This window comes from Theropithecus gelada, chromosome 3, assembly GCF_003255815.1.
Source record: "Theropithecus gelada isolate Dixy chromosome 3, Tgel_1.0, whole genome shotgun sequence".
In the NCBI taxonomy this organism is placed as follows: domain Eukaryota; kingdom Metazoa; phylum Chordata; class Mammalia; order Primates; family Cercopithecidae; genus Theropithecus; species Theropithecus gelada.
Window position 1 is genome coordinate 27,450,344 of NC_037670.1, and position 21,524 is coordinate 27,471,867.

Here is a 21,524-nt window from a genome sequence, read left to right on the forward strand (position 1 = left end):
TAATTCACATTATACTTAATGGGGAAAAAATGGATGTTTTTCCTTTAAGGTTGAAAATAAGGAAATAATATCCATTCTCGTAATTTTCAATCAACATTGTACTAGAGTTTCTAGCCTATTCCTTAAAGCTAGAAAAGAAAACATTAGGTTATCTGTATTTACATACAGACTGTATATTAGAAAATGTTAAGGAATCATGGATCGATTACTAAAACCAAAAAGTGAATTTAACCCTGTCTCTACTAAAAATACAAAAAATTATCCGGGCGTGGTGGTGGGCGCCTGTAGTCGTAGCTACTCGGGAGGCTGAGGCAGGAGAATGGCATGAACCCAGGAGGCGGAGCTTGCAGTGAGCCGAGATTGCACCACTGCACTCCAGCCTGGGTGACAGAGCGAGACTCCGTCTCAGAAAAAAAAGAGTGAATTTAACAAGGTTGCAGGATACAAAGTCCATATGTATACATATATATTTATATATATGTATATATATTTTACTTTCCTTTTTTATTGCTACCATATAGAAATACAATGTTTTTATTTTTATTTTTATTTTTATTTTTTTTTATTTTTATTTTTTTTGAGACGGAGTCTTGCTCTGTCACCCAGGCTGGAGTGCAGTGGCCGGATCTCAGCTCACTGCAAGCTCCTCCTCTCGGGTTCACGCCATTCTCCTGCCTCAGCCTCCCGAGTAGCTGGGACTACAGGCACCCGCCACTTTGCCCGGCTAGTTTTTTGTATTTTTTAGTAGAGATGGGGTTTCACCGTGTTAGCCAGGATGGTCTCGATCTCCTGACCTCATGATCCGCCCGTCTCGGCCTCCCAAAGTGCTGGGATTACAGGCTTGAGCCACCGCGCCCGACCTACAATGTTTTTATATGTATATGTATATATATTTTATACATACATTACCCATATATATATAAAACCATACATGTCATTTATAAACAAATCAGATATGTGTGTATATATAAAACCATATATATATAGTTTTAAGGTTGAAAATATAGTTATGCTTAAGGATCCTAAGGGGATGGTACTGATATCTTCAAGCATAACTATATAGCATAACTATAACATATATATATATAAAACATTGTATTTCTATATAGTAGCAACATAAATTGGACAAGAAAATTTAAACTGTACCATTTTACAATAGCATAAAAAATTATATGAACGATCTCTATACTGGATATTCAAAACACTGGTGAGGGAAATTAAGGAAGATCTAAGTAAAATGAAGAGATATATTATGTTCAGAGATTTACAACTCAATATTGTTAAGATGTCTATTCAACCCAAAGTGATCTATAGATTTAATGCAATCCCCACTAAAATCTCCTAGGCTTCTTTTATATAATTTTCCAGGGAATTTTAAAATTTATATGGGAATGAAAAGGATCGAGAGTACTCAACCATTTAGAAAAAGAATGAGGAGGCTATACACCACCATATTTTAAGGCTGTCTGTAGAGTAGTAATCAAGAAAGAGTGACTTGGGGATAAGACAGATAAATAGACAAATGGAACAAAATAAGAGAGTCCAGAAATCGACCTGTATTTATGCTATTGACAAATAAATCATGGTTTATTCTTAGAACACAGTATGGAACTTATATGAATGAGAACAGCAATTGCTGGTAATTTCATGGAACACTGGAGTTTTAAGAAAAGCCTTCCATGGGAACTTCCCTGAGGCTCTGGCCATCCTAACTTTTGGCATTTCTGTGCCCATTTAAAGTGCACTGTATCTGTATCAAAATGGGTAAGTCTCAAACACCAAGAAAATGTAAGTTGTTGAAGGATATTTATAATTCCACAACATTTGTATAAAATGTATAAACTAGAAAACAATACTTTCACATATTTATAGACATATTACTTGATATGGTTTATGACCCACCCAAATCTCATCTCAAATTATAGTCCCCCCATGTCAAGGAAGGAACCAAATGGAGTTGACTGGATCATGGGGGCGGTTCCTCCATGCTGTTCTCATTATAGTGAGTGGATTCTCAGAAGAACTGAGGGTTTTAAAGTGTGGCTTCCCTTGTTCTCACACTCACTCCTTCCTGCTGCTTTGTGGAGAAGGTGCCTGCTTTGCCTTCTTCCATGATTTTAAGAGGCCACCCTAGCTGTGTGGATCTGTGAGTCAATTAAACCTCTTTCCTTTATAAATTACCCAGTCTCAATATGTCTTTATAGCAGTATGAGAACAAACTAATATATTACTACATATCTCTATGAGTGATAAATACTTAATCCATGATAGTGATTACCTCTGGGGAGTGAATTAGTGTGCTAGAGTTACCTTTACAAAGTTCCATAAACTGGAAGGTTTAAACAACAGAAATTTATCATCTTAGAGTTCTGGAGGCCAGAAATCCCTATTCGTACTCGATTATAACCTCATCTTAACTCACTATATCTGCAATGACCCTATTGCCAAAGAAGGTCACATTTGGAGTTACTGGGGAGTAGGACTTCTGTATGTGAATTTTGTGGGGGGGGATACGATTCAACCCATAGTGGGGAGGAGGGAAGTAAATGGCATCTGAGAAGGATAAAGGGGGGGGTCTAATGTGTCTGCAATGATTATACATTGAATATAGAGAGAGATTTGAAGCAAATATGATAGAATGTTATAAACTGATAAAGTTGGATAGTGGATATAATGTTTCTGTAGTTTTGTCTGATTGATGGAATGATTTCGTAGTTGAAGATCTTTAAAAATATCAAAAATCTCCCTACGTGGTCTCACGCTGTGTAGCAAATTGGAAACTGAACTCTCCAAGGAAGATTGATTAAAGAAACGGAGGAGGTGAGAGAAAGGGGCCTAGTATTTGTGTTCATGTATGAACCACTCTCCATGGGGCAAGAAAGTCAGATCTATGCTGAATTTCCTCCAAATGTTCAAAGCAAAACCAAGTGGTGGAAACCTTCACTAGATTTCAACTTAATATAGGAAAATACTTGCTAACTCATCCAGACTATGCAAAATAGTCTCAACTCTTCACAAATGAAATGTGTTATTATGCAAAGCAGTGAGGCAGTAGGTTCCATACACTAGAGATTCGACAAGGCCAAGTGACATCTTGGTGAAGATATTATATGTGAACTTAAACATCATCCAACCAGCCCTGAAGTTCATCACCAATGTGAAACTCTGTGCTTATGCATCAGTCTGCTGACTCCCTCCCTCGTTTGTAAGCGTACAGCAGAAAAAAATGGAAATGCAATAAGTCTGACTTAGTCTGTTTTTAAGAATCTGTGTTGCTCCTAGTATTAACCATGTCCTGTTTAAGTCCTCACAAACCATCTACATAACAATTGATTATTGAGTCATGTTAGAAATTATTATTTTGCAGAATTGACCTTCTTCTTCTTTTTGAAAACTAAGATAACCTTATTCTTCTTTTTGAAAATTTCCTGTCCTCCATATCTCCTCAGAGATTGCCAATGATTCAGTGATCGCCCCTGTAAAGTGTCCCAGTCCCCAAGTTAGTTTTATAGAGATAACAGACGTGAGGAGTTACATCATGTAATTGTTAACTCATTGGCTTTTTGAGTCAGCAGTGTAAACATCTTGGCTCAGCCATTAAATACCTGAGTGCCGTGAGCATCTATGCAGTCTCAATTTCTATTTTTTTTTTATTTTTGGGGGGCAGAGTCTAGCTCTGTCACCCAGGCTGGAGTGCAATGGCACGATCTCTGCTCACTGCAACCTCCGCCTCCTGGGTTCACACGATTCTCTTGCCTCAGCCTTTTGAGTAGCTGGGATTACAGGTGCCTGCCGCCACACCCAGCTAATTTTTGTATTTTTAGTAGAGATGGAGTTTCACTGTGTTGGCCAGTCTGATCTTGAACTCCTGACCTTGTGATCTATCTGCCTTGACCTCCCAAAATGCTGGGATTACAACTATGAGCCACCGCGCCCAGCCTATGGGGTCTCAGTCTTTATCTGGAAACTTAACTTTCTAATTCAGAGAGTGGCTGTGAAGATTAAATGAGGTGTCCATGACACACACTAATTAAATAATCAATGTCAACTCTCACCTAGCTCAGGCCTCAGCTTTATCATAGCACTAAATCCTTTTAGGTCGAAGAGGACTGTCAACAGAAAAGATGATTCCAAATAGGAATTCAGGTAGTTTCAGTTCCTTTCCATTGTCTGTGACGTACATTGACCTATTTCTCAGTGCAGTTAAACACTAAAATCCACCTCTTCCTTCTTGGCCTTGGGGATTTTTTTAAAGGTTTATGTTTCTAGACTTTGTCAATAATCTCATTACAAGATAATATTACTGGTTATGGGTTCCTCTCCCCTTCTGCTGTCCTTGTTTTTGAGAAGCCCCAGCCCACTGGATGACCCTTGGACATCTCATCCTTGTAGACATTGCTCCTTGATTTCCCTCATCAAAGACATTCCCAGTTTATCATCAGAAATTCATTTTTGCACACTTCCCTTTCTTTTTGAAATAATGACTTTTTCATTATTATATCGGGAAAGAAACACATAACATAGTCTTTGAAATGTGGTAGGTGTTAAAGGAAACTTTTGTTTTCCTTAATTCTTTTGCAGCCATTACAACGTCCAAAACAACACTTTCTTCCAAGATTTCCTTTCTTCTTATTCCAACCATCTGCTTGGATTCAGCATAATAATTCTCTGTATCTCTCTAAGAGATAAAGATAATGCTCTGAGTTTGGGAGCAAATGAGAAGAAGAGTTAGAGATGGCTCTCAGTTTCACAGCCTGGGGCCTGGGAATTACCAATGACTTTTGCAGAACTAAGGGAGAGTGGAATAGGCCTTATGGAGGAGGGAGGGCAAAGATGTTTGGTTTTTATTTGTTAGTTTTAACTTGCTGATGTGAGATGATGGCATATCAGGATTTGGTTAGCAGATAGTTTGTGGGAGAGGCTGAGCCTGTCCTTCCACATTTGGGAGTTACCCATAAATAAGACAGGGATAATAGGAGCTCTGGTCATGAGGAGATCACAAGGGAAAATAGTGTAGGAGGAGGTGAGGATCAGCTGATTACACTCCTAAAGACAGTGTATAGTTTGATGGGGGAGGAATCGGATCCACTGAAGACAGGAGAAAAATCATCAGAGATAAGGGCAGAATTAGATGAGTAATTGTCATGGGTAAGGAGAACATTTAAATACTTTAAACAATCTCGAAATAAATGGTGCTGAGAAGTTAAAGAAGATGAAAATTGAGGAATATCATGGGATTTGGCCTCACAGCATAATAACAATGGAAAACACACAAAATTCAGCACTTCTGACCACTTAAAATTGGACCAGTGTGGTATCAAGCACCTGTGTCACTTACTAATTACAATAACTCTGTGAGACACTGAAATTGATTAGAATCCTATTTCCAAAAAAGAAAAAACAAATTGTGTAGCTAGGCATTAGCCCTTGAGAGAACGGGGGTCCAGTGCTTGGGATCTGACTCCAAAGCAAGAGTTCCTTAACATTTAATTTCTACCAAAAACTTATCTCTAGTGTAGGGCTGGAGAACAGATTATAAAACATCAAGGAACTCTTGCGTGATGAGGAAGTCAAGGCAGGAGGTGTCAACTACTCTTTCAAGAAATACAGCTGGGATAGGAAGGGTGGAGAGAGTAAATTTGAGTGCAGTTGGGAAAAGTTGAGAGTTTCACTTTTGTTTCTGAGGATGAGGAAATGGGATATAGGAAGAAGAGATGAAATTAACACAAATCAAAAGAGAAGGCAGGGTTTTGTAACTTCATCTAGAAAATTATGGTAGAATGGGATTGGATATTACTGAGGTAGATGCAGAAATAGTTGTAGAAAGGTTAAAAAAAAAACAACCCAAATTTCCAAGTTGTGAACAGGGCTGTCAGTGAAGGGGAAAGGTACCTTGGAACACAATGAAAGATGAAGACTGGAATAGGCAGAGGAGAGAAGATGAGACTTTCGTTAAAAAAGAAGAGATTGCTGAGAAGACAAGTGGAGATGTAACCGGGGGGTCCTTGCTCCCAGAGCTCCCAAGATGGTGGCAGGCCGCTTCCAAAATGGTGGCGGGCCACTTCCAAGATGGTGGCAAGCCTCGTGTTCTCTGACCTGGGGTCCTTGGCCTCACAGATTCCAAGGAATGGAATCTTGGGCCATGCGGTAAGTGTTATAAGTCTATTAGAAGCCGTGGGTCACGGAAGGGAACCATGGAACCCAGTGACTAGTGTTCAGCTCGATTAGGATGAACCCAGGCACTTAGCCATGCAAAAACAATGGTAAGCCCGATGGGGAGTGGCAGTGGGCACCTTGCTGGATCAGGAGCACAGTGGACACCCTGCCGGATCGGGAGGGATGGAAGTCAGTGGCGGGTCTTCTGTGGTGGCAAACAGCAGTGGCGGATGGTGAGCGAAAGCTCAGCTCCAGCGGTCACAAAACATGGACCAGAAGAGTGCAGTTGCAAGATTTAATAGAGTGAAATAGAGTGAAAACAGAGCTCCCATACAAAGGGAGGGGACCCAGAGGGGGTTGCCGGTTGCCGGCTCAAATGCCTGGGTTTAAATCCTGATCCTTGTCCCTCCCGCTGTGCTCTCAGGCAACAGATGATTGGCTATTTCTTTAGCCAATTATTAGGTTGTTGCCTAATTAGCATTTTAGTGAGCTCTCCTTACTATCTGATTGGTCGTGTGTGAGCTAAGTTGCAAGCCCGGTGTTTAAGGGTGGAAGCGGTCACCTTCCCAGCTAGGCTTAGTGATTCTTAGTCGGCCTAGGAAACCCAGCTAGTCCTGTCTCTCAGAGAGAGACTGAGAGAGACCACTCACTCCAGCTCAGAGCGGGCAAATGTGTGCATGGTGGATCCCAACTCCTGGTAGGAAGAAGAATTTGTAATGCCTGTCCAATATCCTTTGTTGGATAAAGTTTCTACAGAAAACCATGTGATCAGGCATGATACTTTAGATTTGTCATTCTGTAATGCAATCAACTGGGGGAATACGGGGGGTGGTTGGAACTTGAATTTGCAATGTATTTAATGGGCTATTGGACATTTTGTCAACTTAAGGTGCCTGGATTTGAGTTTCACTTGGTGGTATTATATGGAATTGCGAAGGTCAAACCAATTTCAATTTCAAATATTAACATAACTAGAAGCGCCTTGTGTCTTAATTAGGGGTCATCAACTCCCTTGTAAAGTGGTCCCTGTCAGGACTGCCTGTGGTAATTTGGGGAGCTCAGTGAAGCTTAAAATGAAGGATTTGATAGTCAGTGGTTTTAGTCATATTGTTTTGTTCTCCAGCAAATAATGGGTAGCTTGGACGCCAATTAGAGCAGTATTCAAATAATTTTATATTTGCATATTTGAACTGACCGTCTTCAGGAAGGAGAGGCCAGGCCATGCGGCTCTCCAATTATTTAGAGCAATTAGAAGAGATGATCAGACACTTCTGAGGTCTCATTAGCAGGCATGTTGCCTGCTCCGACATCTCCAAGATCACAGCCGCGACTGGGCGCTGGCGGCCCACATTCTTCTGTTTCGGAAGAGTTCTGCAGACAGTGACTCACTTCGAGTTCAACAACAGTAGCTATTTTCACAGCTGATTTCTGCTTTCCATTGGAAAAGTCATACATTACAGCTTTTTCTCTAAAATATACGTTATAAACACTAGTGTCTTTTTCTATTTAATAGCTCTCTCATTTTTGCTCTAGATCTAAATCCATCATCATCTTGTTCCTTAATACCAGGCCATAGTGATTTCTCAGAAATAAAACTTTGTACCTAGGAAACTAACTAACTTTTGGGAAGTGAGGTACCCAGATTTCAACTTTTGTGTTCATTCAACTATAATCACCTTTTCACCTTTTTCACTGATAAGCACTTTTTATTATTTATTTATTTATTTATTTATTTGTTTATTTATTTATTTATTTTTTAGGCAGAGTTTCACTTTCATCACCCAGGCTGGAGGGCATGATCTCAGCTCACTGCAACCTCCGCCTCCCAGGTTCCAGTGATTCTCCTGCCTCAGCCTCTGAGTAGCTGGGATCACAGGCACCTGCCATCACGCCCAGCTAATTTGTTTGTATTTTTAGTAGAGACAGGGTTTCTCCATGTTGGCCAGGCTGGTCTTGAACTACTGACCTCAGGTGATCCGCCCACCTCAGCCCCCCAAAGTGCTGGGATTACAGGTGTGAGCCACCATGCCTGGCACACTGATAAGCACTTTAAGCATAGATCAGAGTTTTGGTAGTAGAAGTCCTCCAGTTGGCAGAAAAAAGGTGTTAGCTCTCTGTTGATGACCGCACTTGGTGTCACTTTCCAAAGTAGGGATTTCCTTTATAATGACTCCTAACCCTCCCATTCTGGCATCGTTACCAAGCTACCCCAAGACTACTGAGCAAATAATTCAGAGTGATGGCGTTCATTTCCTTCTATCCTGCTTCACCAAGCCCAGCCCTGCCTCAGATTTCTTGTAATCCCAAACTTAAAGACATTCCTGCATTGCAAAATCCAGATTTTTAAATCAGAGCAAGACAATCATTCTTAGCATTTTCTGGGTTCTATTTTTGCTTTACCATATTGATCCTAGGTAGAGTGGATAGAGAATCTGGTTTAGATAAGACTCCGTGTTTACTAATTTGCTATTGTTGAACCCGTCATGCATCACCACTCACAATCTTATCTCTCTCAATCTCGTCTGCAAAATAGCAATAATAATACTATATTACCTGTCATTTACACCTTATCCAGTTGCTCTAAGATCCAAAGGAGATGATGTCTGTAAAATAGTTTTGGAAATGATGAATAGATCATGTGCTTTTTCATACATGCAGAGAATTCTTGATCTGTTTCCAAAACTTCACAATAGATGGAATTCGAGTTGGCTTTGTTTAGTGATTCGGAACATGAATTCTGGAGCCTGCCTGCCCAGGTTTGAAACCTGGCTTTATCATTTTCTAGCTGTGTGACCTTGGGACATTATGTAACCCTGTCTATTCCTCAGTTTCCTCCTCTGTAGCATTGGAATAATAATAGGATCTACGTCGTAGGGTTTTATGAAGATCAGAAGAATAAAAGATACGGAGCCACACCCAGTACAGTAAATGCAATACAAATACCAGTTAAATAAAAATTACCTTTCTTGAGAAGCCTGAGAGAGTTGGGTTGGGGGCCTCGGGTTTAATGTTAGTTGCTCCTAGCTTTCCTCAGGCATCACCGTTTTAAACCAGGTCTCAGCTCTGCCATGGGTTTTTGTGCTCACAGGTTAATTTTTAAGCCAGAAGTTTTGTTAAGGTGGCCTGACTTTAGATGTATTAAACTCAGAATAATATGTCATATTTCATTTTAAGGACACATGAGGTAGCTTAGGACAGGTCTTGGGCAAGTGGTGTAAGCCCTCTCTAAGCCCCCAGTTCAACCTACCTTTGGGAGTTGGGAAGACAGACAATGGAAAGGATTTTAGATATATAAAATTTATATCTATATATAAATTATATAAAATAAAGTAATGTATATAACAAAGTTATATGTATATAAAACTTTATATATATAACTTTATATATATGTGTGTGTGTGTGTGTATATATATATATAAAAAACTTTTAAGTTCTGGGATACATGTGCAGAAAGTGTAGGTTTATTACATAGGTATACACGTGCCGTAGTGGTTTGCTGCACTCACCAACCCGTCATCTACATTAGGTATTTCTCCTAATGTTATCCCTCCCCTAGCCCCTCACCCAGCGACAGGCCCAGGTGTGTAATGTTCCCCTCCCTGTGTCCATGTGTTCTCATTGTTCAGCTCCCACTTATGAGTGAGAATATGTGGTGTTTGATTTTCTGTTCCTGTGTTAGTTTGCTGAGGATGATGGTTTCTAGCTTCATCCATATCCCTACGAAGGACATGAACTCATCCTTTTTTTATGGCTGCACAGTATTCCATGGTGAATATGTGCCACATTTTTTAAGTCTGCAAGCCACCTTAAAAATGTCTCGAAGCTTCTTTGAACCTTGGCCTCATCCAGTTATTGTACCCTTTGGCTAACACCAAGTAACGCCTAAGAAGAGTTTGACCAAGATGGTAGCCTGAAGATGAATCATCATTTAACTGAAATAATAATAATATCATTGCTAGGTAAAACATAGGATGCCCAGTTAAATGTGTATTTCATATAAATGGCAAATAATATTTTGCGTAGCTGTGTCTCAAATATTGCATGGGATATAGTTATATTACAAATATTTATTCATCTGAAATTCAAATTTAACTGGGCATTTTGTATTTTTATTTGCTAAAACTTGCAACCTTTGATAATAGGATTTACCTCAGAGGATTTGGGGATTAAATAAAGTTATACAAGTACAATGCCCAGGAAAGTCTTATCATGTAATATGTGTTTAATCAATAGAGGTGTCTCTTAAGTAAATGGAAAATAATTTCCCAGTTCCATAATAATTGTTAGAGGTTGACCTTGCTAAATTTTGCATATTCAAAATAATTAAGTATTCAGCTGAATATTTCCCCATTTCTGTCTGTTTTTTGGTTAGCTTCTTTCTTTGAAGTTCTTTAAGAATGCTTATAGACTAGGTGTGATGGTTTACATCTGTAATCCAGTGCTTGGGGAGGTGAGGCGGGAGGAGAACATGAGGCCAGGAGTTCAAGACCAGCCAGGGAAACATAGTGAGACCCTATTTCTACAAAAAATAAAAAAAATTAACAGGCCATGGTGGCAAGCACTGCAATCCCAGCTACTTGGGAGGCCAAGGCAGGAGGATCTCTTGAGCCCAGAAGTTCGAGGTTGTAGTGAGCTATGATTATACCACTGTACTCCATCCTCAGTGACAAAGCGAGATCCTGTCTTTAACAATATTTGAATAAAATAAAAAATATTTTTTAAAAAAGAATACTTATAATTTCACTGTCTCCATTTCTACATTATATTGTAGATGCTTAGTACATTTAAAAAAAATAGTCTATGTTAAACTTTGAAAAAACTAACATCCAACCCAATCCTTTTTCCTCTTTTTGTTACTGAAAATATGGCTTATTAAGTTTTGAAGACTCTGTCTTTCCTAATCAGTAACTTGTACCCTCTCAATTCCTTCTACAGTGACATAATCCAGCCTTAACACAATCCTACCATCAGGCCCACTGTAAGAACTGCTCCTGATACCATGTACTTTGTATCCAGGAATGGAATCACACAGTGAATGGGTGGAGTTAGGCATAGCTTGGGTCTACTTTGGGTGCCCAAATGGTGATGAATGGGCTTTTAACTGAGGAAGCTTTTCATCTGTAGACTGAGGCCTAAGGAAAAACACTCAGCAGGTTCTCTGTGCCTGTTTGTGAAGACCCAGAATCTCATGACAAATGACCAGGGACTGCAACCCCAGTCAAACAGCTAACCCTGTCCTAAAGGAGAGGTCACACTGTGTGAGGATCATCTGAAGACTCTCCTAAGGAAGAGGAATGGACATGTAAGATCCTGGTCTACTGCGTCACTCTATTCTATACTCAGGTCTTACTAAAAGAGAACAACAAGGACAAGGCAATAGATACGGCAGCTGATCACTGGTCTGGTCCTCTGTCCCTATGATGAATTCTTTGTTGCTCACTGTAATTATCTCAGCATCATTCTTTCTCATTGATGTACTCCCCCTTGCTCTCCTTCTCATTTGCCCCTCCCCCTTCCCCCCTGCAAGACTGTAAAATAAGATATTGGATATGGAGGAGTGACTGGTATGAAATGCACTCTTGAGTGTAACTTCCAGGAGTCCCTAGGAATCAAGTGTGTGCCACAAAATACAGTAGCTATTACTAGACAAGCAGCTCCCATAGATTGCTTTAATGAAGCTGATTTTTCACACACCTGCTTCAACTTTCGGAAGTTTTCCTGGAGGTTTGACTGCTTATGCATTGTTTCCCACTATTGGAGAGTTTCTGATTTTTTCATTTGTTTGTCCTTTGAGCAGAGAACAAGCAATTGGATAACAAAAGTATCTCCTTTTAAACACATTCAGTCTTTTGGAAAAATGTTTAGAGCTTTCTTAAATGTAATAACACAGACTAAAAATGATCAGCCTGTAACGCTACAAGTACTCTCTGGCCTTTTGTGGTTGTTCTGTCTGCCTCCAGTCAGTCCACCGTCCTGCCATCGTTTTCTTCCAGGAAAAAGACTTCCCAAAGTCTTACTTGCCACCAGGTCCTAGAGACTTCCCCAATGTGTACCCAGCGGATGCAAGTGAGAACACTGTGTTTGGGGTCCTAAGCATGTGAGTCACAGCAGTTTGTGGGAACAATGTGTAATGAAAGTCTTCTACATTGATCAACTTTTGATATTTACAGTGGTTGGTAATGAGAGCAAGCTCTTGATTGAGAGATAGGCATTGTTGGGAGTTTAGGTTCTTCTTGAATTCATTCATATGGGTCCTTAGGCAAACCTGCTCCCTCTTGCAACATATGTTTTCACCCCATGAAGCAAGACCAGCCTACCACAAAATGTGTGATGAATATTTTATTTCTGAACCTAACTACATGATTTTGTATGGAATAAAAACATAAGAAATTCATTGTCCAATGTTGTAGATGCTTTTTTATTGGCATCAATTGTCAGAGGTGTAATAATTGCAAGCATCCATATCACAGGAAATTCCAGAGAAGTGAGAAAGACTTAGAATAATAGAATTTTAATGCAGGGAGGAAGCTTAGTGATCACTCTGGCTGTGAACTGCATCTCCAAGGAGGAATGCACGTCTTGGGACAGCCAAGGTGACACAGTAAGCTGGGGCGGGGCAGGAGAACTGGGACCAGACCCGGGGGTCTGCTCTCCCAAGCCCATGCTCTCCAGCTGTGGCTCTGCAGAAATATATGTGTTTTTGTTTTTATTGAGTTGAATGTCTGAATGAACTCCAATTCATTTGCAAAAAATGCCAAGAAAAATGTTGAGTTTTTTTTTAAAATATCCAGAATTAAAAATGTATGTTGCAGAGAATAACACCCTTTTAAGAACGTATTATTAAACAAGATCACGGGAAGGCCTTTAAGGTATTAATGAGTGAAGTTCACAGGAAGCAAACCATCACATATGATATAGTTACATTTTACATTTTATGTCTTTGGAACTCAGCTATAATTGAAGCCACTGATTGCACTTATAAGTAAATATTCTTTCTGACATTGCCCTCAGTGTGTTTTCTGAGATAAGTGTATTTGTTACACTCTACTATTTTTGTTGATTGTATTAAAGATTCTATTATAATAAAATTTAGTATTCAAATTTCTGTATATAAAATGAAAATTTAGTATTTGTTATATAATTATAATGAAACCAAACAAAACAAACCAACACTGAAAGGATAGGAATCCACAATTTTACTTTCTTATTGTTCTAGCCTGTTAGGAAATCTGTTGTTTATAAATTGTGGTTTCTGAAATAATCCTCCTCTTTTTGCTACCACTCTGAAGTCAGTGTTAATCTTTTAGCATCAGCTGTCATCCTTCCCATCAAAGTCACCGCTGGTAGTTATAAAGCAATTTCAGTTCTATCCATTAGCCAAGAAAAGAAACACTTATTCATTAAATACTTAGAAATTCTCAGAAAAAGACAGAAATGGGTAGCATTGAGAGTGGGTGGGTATTGGAATCTGTGCTATGAGTAAAGAAATTTGAAGTTAGAAGCATGTGTTAGAGAAACCTATGGAGGATAATGAAAAACATTAAAAATAGAACTACCAATGGAAGCAATCCCACTTCTGGGTATTTATCCAAAATCATCGAAATCAAGACCTCAGCGAGATATTTGCTTTCCTATGTTCATTGCATCAGTACTCACAATAGCCAAGGTATAGAAATAACCTAAATGTCCATTGCTGAAAGAGTGGAAAGAAGCCAGGTGTGGTGGCTCATGCCTGTCATTCCGGAACTTTAGGAGGTCAAGGTGGGTGAATCACCTGAGGTGAGGAGTTCGAGACTAGCCTGGCCAATATGGTAAAACCTCATCTCTACTAAAAATACAAAAATTAGCTGGATGTGGTGGTGTGCACTTGTAGTTCCAGCTACTCGGGAGGCTGAGGCAGGAGAATTGCTTGAAGCCAGGAGGCAGAGGTTTCAGTGAGTCAAGATCGTACCACTATACTCCAGCCTGGGTGACAGAGTGAGGCTCTGTCTCTCTCTCTCTCTCTCTCTCTCTCCCCCCCTCTCTCTCCCTCTCCTTCTCTCTCTCTCTCTCTCTCTCACACACACACACACACACACACACACACACACACACACACACGAAGATTGGTAAAAGAAAATGCGGTATATGCATACAATAGAATATTATTCAGCCTGAACAAAAAAGGAAACCATGAAATATGCAGCAGAATGGATGAACCTGGATGACACTGTGTTTAGTGAAATAAGCCGGTTACAGAAGGACAAATGTGGCATGAGGCATCTAAAACAGTCATACTCACAGAAGCGAGAGTAGAAAGGTGGTTGCCAGGGGTTGGGAGTGGGGGGAAATGGATGAGTTGCTATTCAACGGGCATAAAGTTGCAGTTAGGTAAGATGAGTAAGTTCTATAGATCTGCTGTACAACACTGTACCTGTAGATAACAGTACTGTATTGCACACTTAGACATCTGTTAAGTGTGCAGATCTCATGTTAAGTGTTCTTACCTAATTTTTTTAAAAGGAGTGCTATGGAGGACCCAAAATACATCAGGCACTGCTTGTCTGTAAGCCACTGGAGAATGCCATTGGCCTGTTTTCTGTCTTTAATCCCAGCAGTAATCCCTCTATCGTAGGTGTCATTTACAAGGAAAAATGTGAACCCTAGAGAGATTAAGTATCTTGCCCCAAATTATGCAACTGGAAGTATTAGACTTCATATATGAGCTAATGATGAGGTCATCTTTGGGTGTGAAGGGTAGTGAGATCCTCCATCCTTGGGGAATGGTTAACCATCTACATCTTCTGTCCCATCTTCCAAAGCCAGAAAGAAGCCACGGGTTAGGGATTCTCCGGTCAAAGCCTGACTCCACTGAAAAAGAAGAAGATTCAGATCAGTCTATGCTGGGTAAAGTGACTCCAGAAATATGCTGCAACTTATGAATTAGAGGGAGCACACACCAAGGGGCCAGGCATCCAGGAGTGACAAGACACTGTCCAGGCAGAAGGTCAGCTGTCCCTTACATGGATAGGTGTGAATCAGACTCCAGCAATCCAGGCAGCTGTAACGGGAAGGCAAGTCTTCCTCCAATTCTGAAATAATTAGTAGTCACCATTAGGAGTGTCGAGGTCAGTTAGTGTGTTCCTGTCTTCTAGATTTATCTACAGGGATCAGAAACATAGCCCTGACTGAATGGACCTCTGTCAACATTGTAAACTCCTCTCTCATTCCTTGTCTAAATAAGCCTAATTCTTAGAGATCCCATAGTTATCATAAAGCTTATCTTTTCTAACAGGCAAGAAGAATATCACAATGCTAATTGCCTCTTTTTTTAAAAAAAGTTCTGATTTTGAAACCTGATAAACCTCTCAAGTAATGATTAGGTCATGTTTACCTAATTCTTATGCATCGGTGAGTGTCTAAAAGAAATCATTATTAAACCTAGCTTGCTGACTGCTTTCACTAAGTGTTAAATAATAAATAATGCATTTCTACTTCAATTAATCTACTTAGACATCTCACAGGCCAAATGCCTTGGTGGAGATGTTCTAATCTGCAGAATCAATCCCCGGTATGACTCTGCCTCTTGACATTTGGAGCTCCCTAACACAGAGCTCTTAATTCCATATACAAGGTAAATGGATAATTTAGATGACCGTGTTCTGCCATTGTGCTCAGACTGATAAATAAGACAAGGCACTGTAATGACAACTTGCAGATCTACTCAAGGCAAAATTTGGAATGAATCTTCACTCCCACCCATATGAGAAATTTTTTCTCAATTTCATATGCTTGTATGTTTTTCACCTTAATATGAAGGTCTGCGTGTGTGTCTAAGACTTTTGCAGAACTGCTATGTATACTGTTTCCTTACTATGGGGTTTATTAAATGATCCAAATTCTAGTCTTATTAGAACTGCTTAAAAATTATTAGCAGAAAGGCTGAGTATTCAAGATAACAAAAAAGTGTTTGTGTAATATTATTATTTTGATATTTCCTTCTGATTCTCGTCTATGTAAATAAATATTTTATACAGTTGAAACCATAGTATACATGCCATTTTCTAACCCTTTTAAATAATCATTATGTTGAAAGTATTTCCATGTGGCAAGAGCTTTGTTATAAATGTTAATATTAAGAATAATAAGAATAATACCATGACTCATCTGAAATGTACAGTGATTTTACACTCTTATTAATTTTGGAAGTTTCATTTGCTTCTCTATTTTTGTTATTAATTTCATAAATAGCACTGATGTGAACATCTCCATGCCTAGAGGTTTCCTTTTCTCCTTTCCTTTGAGGTCAAGGGTCTAAAGACATATAGTACAATTGCCACATGTAAATATATAGATTCACTAGATGCTTCCCAGGATTAGACATGATCACTGTGCAAAATATGTGGTAACACAATAAACAAAAAGTTACTGTTTTTTTAAATGCATACTTTCAATTAATAGTGAGATTGAGATTTTTCCATTTCTGTGTTCACTAATTCTATGTTACCTTCTGCTTCTGCATATCATTAGGCTATCTATCTGTTGGCATCACTGCTTTATCATTTTAGGATATTTCATGAATATTTTGCAGGATTTGTAATCACATATAAGAGGAATGGAGGATTAAAGGCAATCAATCGGAAGTATGGGTAATTGGTGTACATTTCATATTCTGCTAATCTCAAGGAGTTAAAAACATACATCCTTTTAAAAACAGGAGCTAGAAAGTCCCCTGGAGGCACTGTCTTTCTTCATTTGTTCCATACTTTGCATAGCATACTTCCTGGAGGGCCCTTCGTAAATTGTTGTGCAGTTGACTCAGATACCTTTTTCCACGTTATCTCTGCTCACTCAGAGTACCCACCCTCGTCAAATATCACACCCTTTGTCATACTTGAGAACTTCACCCATCACTTCTTGGTGGAGATTTTAGGCCCTTGTTTGTGCTGTGTCTTGTTCTGCCTACACCTCTGTTGTGGCTCCCTTCACCTTGTAATGATTTATTTATGCTTCAGTCTGTGCAACGGGCTCTGAGCCACGGGGGGTGGGGGCGCTGTGCATTTTCATCTCCGTGTCCTCAGTATAAGAATGGTGCCAGGAAAAGACTGAGTCCTCCATAAATGCATGGAGGTACTCAACCCAGGCTTGCAGGTACTCAGTAAATGCTTGTGGGTGATAAATGAATGGAATTAAATTGAGGGATTAATTTTTATATCAGTATGCTATATTAATATGTAATTCATATATTAAAAGCACAATTTTTATGGTAATAGTTAATATGATTATATAAATTATATAATTAAGTATAATATATAATTATATAATGCAATTTATAATTCATATCAATATATAAAATATCAAAATGATATATTGATATGTATTCAATATATTAAAAGCTCATTTTTATATTAATATTTGCTCTAATTAATTATATAAATTATATAATTATATATACTTATATAAATATATGTAATATATAACATAAATTATAATAATTATTACATAATTATTAATTATATAAATTATATAAGTCCTATCACAGTGTCTTCTTCCTAGGGTCTAAATCAACCTCTGGTAATGAAGGGCCTGGAGCCAGATATGAGCTTCTTGGAGCTTTTGGCAGTTTCTGGTGGAGGTCAGCTATCCTTGTCATCTACCTTGGCCCCTCTGTAGGGGATGAGCTCAGGGCTACAGTTTTCCTTCCAGGTTCTCATGGTGTGGTCCGGGCTCCATTTCTTTCTCTTTGAACCTCACTTCAACATGATTAGAGTGACCGAAGGTAAAGAAATAGGAACTGTTTTACTGTAAATAAGTTAGTCCCTGCTATACTTTTTCTCTGTGTTGTTTCATCACATGTACTCTCCTCAAAGGTCTTGTTCAGACCCCTTCACACCCCTGTGAGTTGCATTAAGCAATGTCACTGTGCTGCAAAATGCTTAGAAATATGTGTGTGCATTACACAGAACTGTCCAGCCTTCAGAAGGAAAGGACTGAACATCTTTGTGCATCTCCCCGTGGGAAGACAAAGATAGAAACTCAAATGGGCTCATTCTTTGCCTCCATAAATATGTTTATCAGACCCAATTAGACAGGAGAGAGAATAGAGTCCAGCGTGTTGGTGGAAAAGCTGAGAATAATCCATGAAGTTTTTGAAGCCTGAGGTTTTCCATTTTGTTGTTTAGAGAAAACTAGATTGGATGCTTTGAAAGAAATTAAGATATTCTTGTTTACATTTTTCTTTGATATCATGATTATTGGTAGAAAAATTGTTCTTGGACAAAGTATTTTTTAACAGGCAATCCAAAAATTTCCCAGTGGGGCCTTTACTTAAGTGAAGGAGATTTGAAGAGCAAAAACATAGCTATAACTGATTTTCAAAATTATATAACTACAGCATTTAGAACCATTCAGCCTTCTGAAATGCTTACTGTCGTGATCTAAGGGCATGACTCTGACTCTGAGAGGAAGGTAAATAACAAAGCCAGTATTGTTCTGGCCAGGAAGCTGTAGAGGTAAGCCACTTTGTCTTTACGTCTAAGCACCCTGCCCTGCACCCAGTTCAGTCAGTAGTGATGCCAAGTCTTGCCCCAGTTTATCTCCCAGGGATATTAGAATAAACACATTTAGAAACTAAAGATGCCATGTAAACACAGTAAATTTATCCCATTTTTGTTTAACATCTTAAGGGCTAGAATTTCCAGCTGTCTCTTCACACAAACTTCTTGCTGAGAGAGGGGGCGAGGTTACTTGAATTTGAAGATGTTGATTTTTGCCCCAAATATAGCTTTTTTGAACTACAGATTCTTACTAATACAGGGTAAGTACACCTCATTGAGCGGGTGACTTTTACAGCAGGAGGGCTACAGTTTCACCTGAGAAGCGACACATGGATTGTGTGTCCTGACACAGCAGTGAGAAGTCCTCTGTTCTGTGCATTCTGTGACTCCACACTAAGGCACCATCACTGACAGGTAAAAGTGCTGCTGCTTATGGTGGCAATGGATAGTCACACTGTAGAATTTTTTTTAATGCAAGTTAAGTTTGCAAAGTAAACACCTCTTTTTTTTTTTTTTTTTTTTAAATTTATTTATTATTATTATACTTTAAGTTGTAGGGTACATGTGCATAACGTGCAGGTTTGTTACATATGTATACTTGTGCCATGTTGGTCTGCTGCACCCATCAACTCGTCATTTACATCAGGTATAACTCCCAATGCAATCCCTCCCCCCTCCCCCCTCCCCATGATAGGCCCCGGTGTGTGATGTGCTCATGGATAGGAAGAATCAATATCGTGAAAATGGCCATACTGCCCAAGGTAATTTATAGATTCAATGCCATCCCCATCAAGCTACCAATGAGTTTCTTCACAGAATTGGAAAAAACTGCTTTAAAGTTCATATGGAACCAAAAAAGAGCCCGCATCTCCAAGACAATCCTAAGTCAAAAGAACAAAGCTGGAGGCATCACGCTACCTGACTTCAAACTATACTACAAGGCTACAGTAACCAAAACAGCATGGTACTGGTACCAAAACAGAGATATAGACCAATGGAACAGAACAGAGTCCTCAGAAATAATACCACACATCTACAGCCATCTGATCTTTGACAAACCTGAGAAAAACAAGAAATGGGGAAAGGATTCCCTATTTAATAAATGGTGCTGGGAAAATTGGCTAGCCATAAGTAGAAAGCTGAAACTGGATCCTTTCCTTACTCCTTATACGAAAATTAATTCAAGATGGATTAGAGACTTAAATGTTAGACCTAATACCATAAAAATCCTAGAGGAAAACCTAGGTAGTGCCATTCAGGACATAGGCATGGGCAAAGACTTCATGTCTAAAACACCAAAAGCAACGGCAGCAAAAGCTAAAATTGACAAATGGGATCTCATTAAACTAAAGAGCTTCTGCACAGCAAAAGAAACTACCATCAGAGTGAACAGGCAACCTACAGAATGGGAGAAAATTTTTGCAATCTACTCATCTGACAAAGGGCTAATATCCAGAACCTACAAAGAACTCCAACAAATTTACAAGAAAAAAACAAACAACCCCATCAAAAAGTGGGCAAAGGATATGAACAGACATTTCTCAAAAGAAGACATTCATACAGCCAACAGACACATGAAAAAATGCTCATCATCACTGGCCATCAGAGAAATGCAAATCAAAACCACAATGAGATACCATCTCACACCAGTTAGAATGGCGATCATTAAAAAGTCAGGAAACAACAGGTGCTGGAGAGGATGTGGAGAAATAGGAACACTTTTACACTGTTGGTGGGATTGTAAACTAGTTCAACCATTATGGAAAACAGTATGGCGATTCCTCAAGGATCTAGAACTAGATGTACCATATGACCCAGCCATCCCATTACTGGGGATATACCCAAAGGATTATAAATTATGCTGCTATAAAGACACATGCACACGTATGTTTATTGCAGCACTATTCACAATAGCAAAGACTTGGAATCAACCCAAATGTCCATCAGTGACAGATTGGATTAAGAAAATGTGGCACATATACACCATGGAATACTATGCAGCCATAAAAAAGGATGAGTTTGCGTCCTTTGTAGGGACATGGATGCAGCTGGAAACCATCATTCTTAGCAAACTATCACAAGAACAGAAAACCAAACACCGCATGTTCTCACTCATAGGTGGGAACTGAACAATAAACACCTCTTTTCAAAAATTAGAACTTAGATCGAAACTCATTTATGAAAGAATCACATGGCTGTGTCAACAGCTTAGAAGAAGTTCACTTTTTTTTTTTTTTTTTAACTTTTCCTGTTACCCAGATAGGCAAAAATAAATTCTGGATCATCCACTGAAGTTTCCAAATGGTCCCCCTGAACCAGGGTTTCTAAATAGCAGCACTATCAGCGTTTTGCTTCTGATCATTCTTTATTGTTAGGGCTGTTCTGTGCACTGTAGCAGAAACCCTGGCCCCTCAGAAGCCAAAATCAGCCATGGTTAAAATATCACTGTTCTAAACTAAACCAAAGTGAACAAATATTGAACAAGATACCTGGGACCCTGGCCTTGGTTTCCACTTTGTCACCCCTTGGCCCTTTGTTGTCCCTTTCCACACCTGTAAAATGGGTGCAGTGCCACCTGCTTCATTCATTCACCCCGTAGCATATGTCAGGATCATTGAAACAGGGCCTGGCGTGCTGGAGATGATTGATAGATATTTGTTAAATAAATGATGAATGAACGTGTGAGGGAATGGATTGAAGAATTCGAGTGCACAATTTGGAGATCTCTAAGGAAGACAGTATCCTCCCTTCATGGGTTCCCCTTGCAGCCCAGGGGCCTCCAGGTGTGTTTCTGTGTCTGTTCTCACAGTATGGATGGAAGGTGGGAAACGT

At 39.2% G+C, this 21,524-nt stretch overlaps 1 long non-coding RNA gene across 1 annotated transcript in view; it reads left to right on the plus strand.

Moving 5' to 3' along the window:
• LOC112621395 overlaps positions 1-17,961 on the plus strand; it is a 211,717-nt gene extending 193,756 nt beyond the window's left edge. The window contains exon 3 of the long non-coding RNA XR_003118723.1: positions 17,692-17,961. This is a non-coding gene — a long non-coding RNA (uncharacterized LOC112621395). The remainder of the gene's footprint in view (positions 1-17,691) is intronic.
• The last annotated feature ends 3,563 nt before the right edge of the window (positions 17,962-21,524 follow it).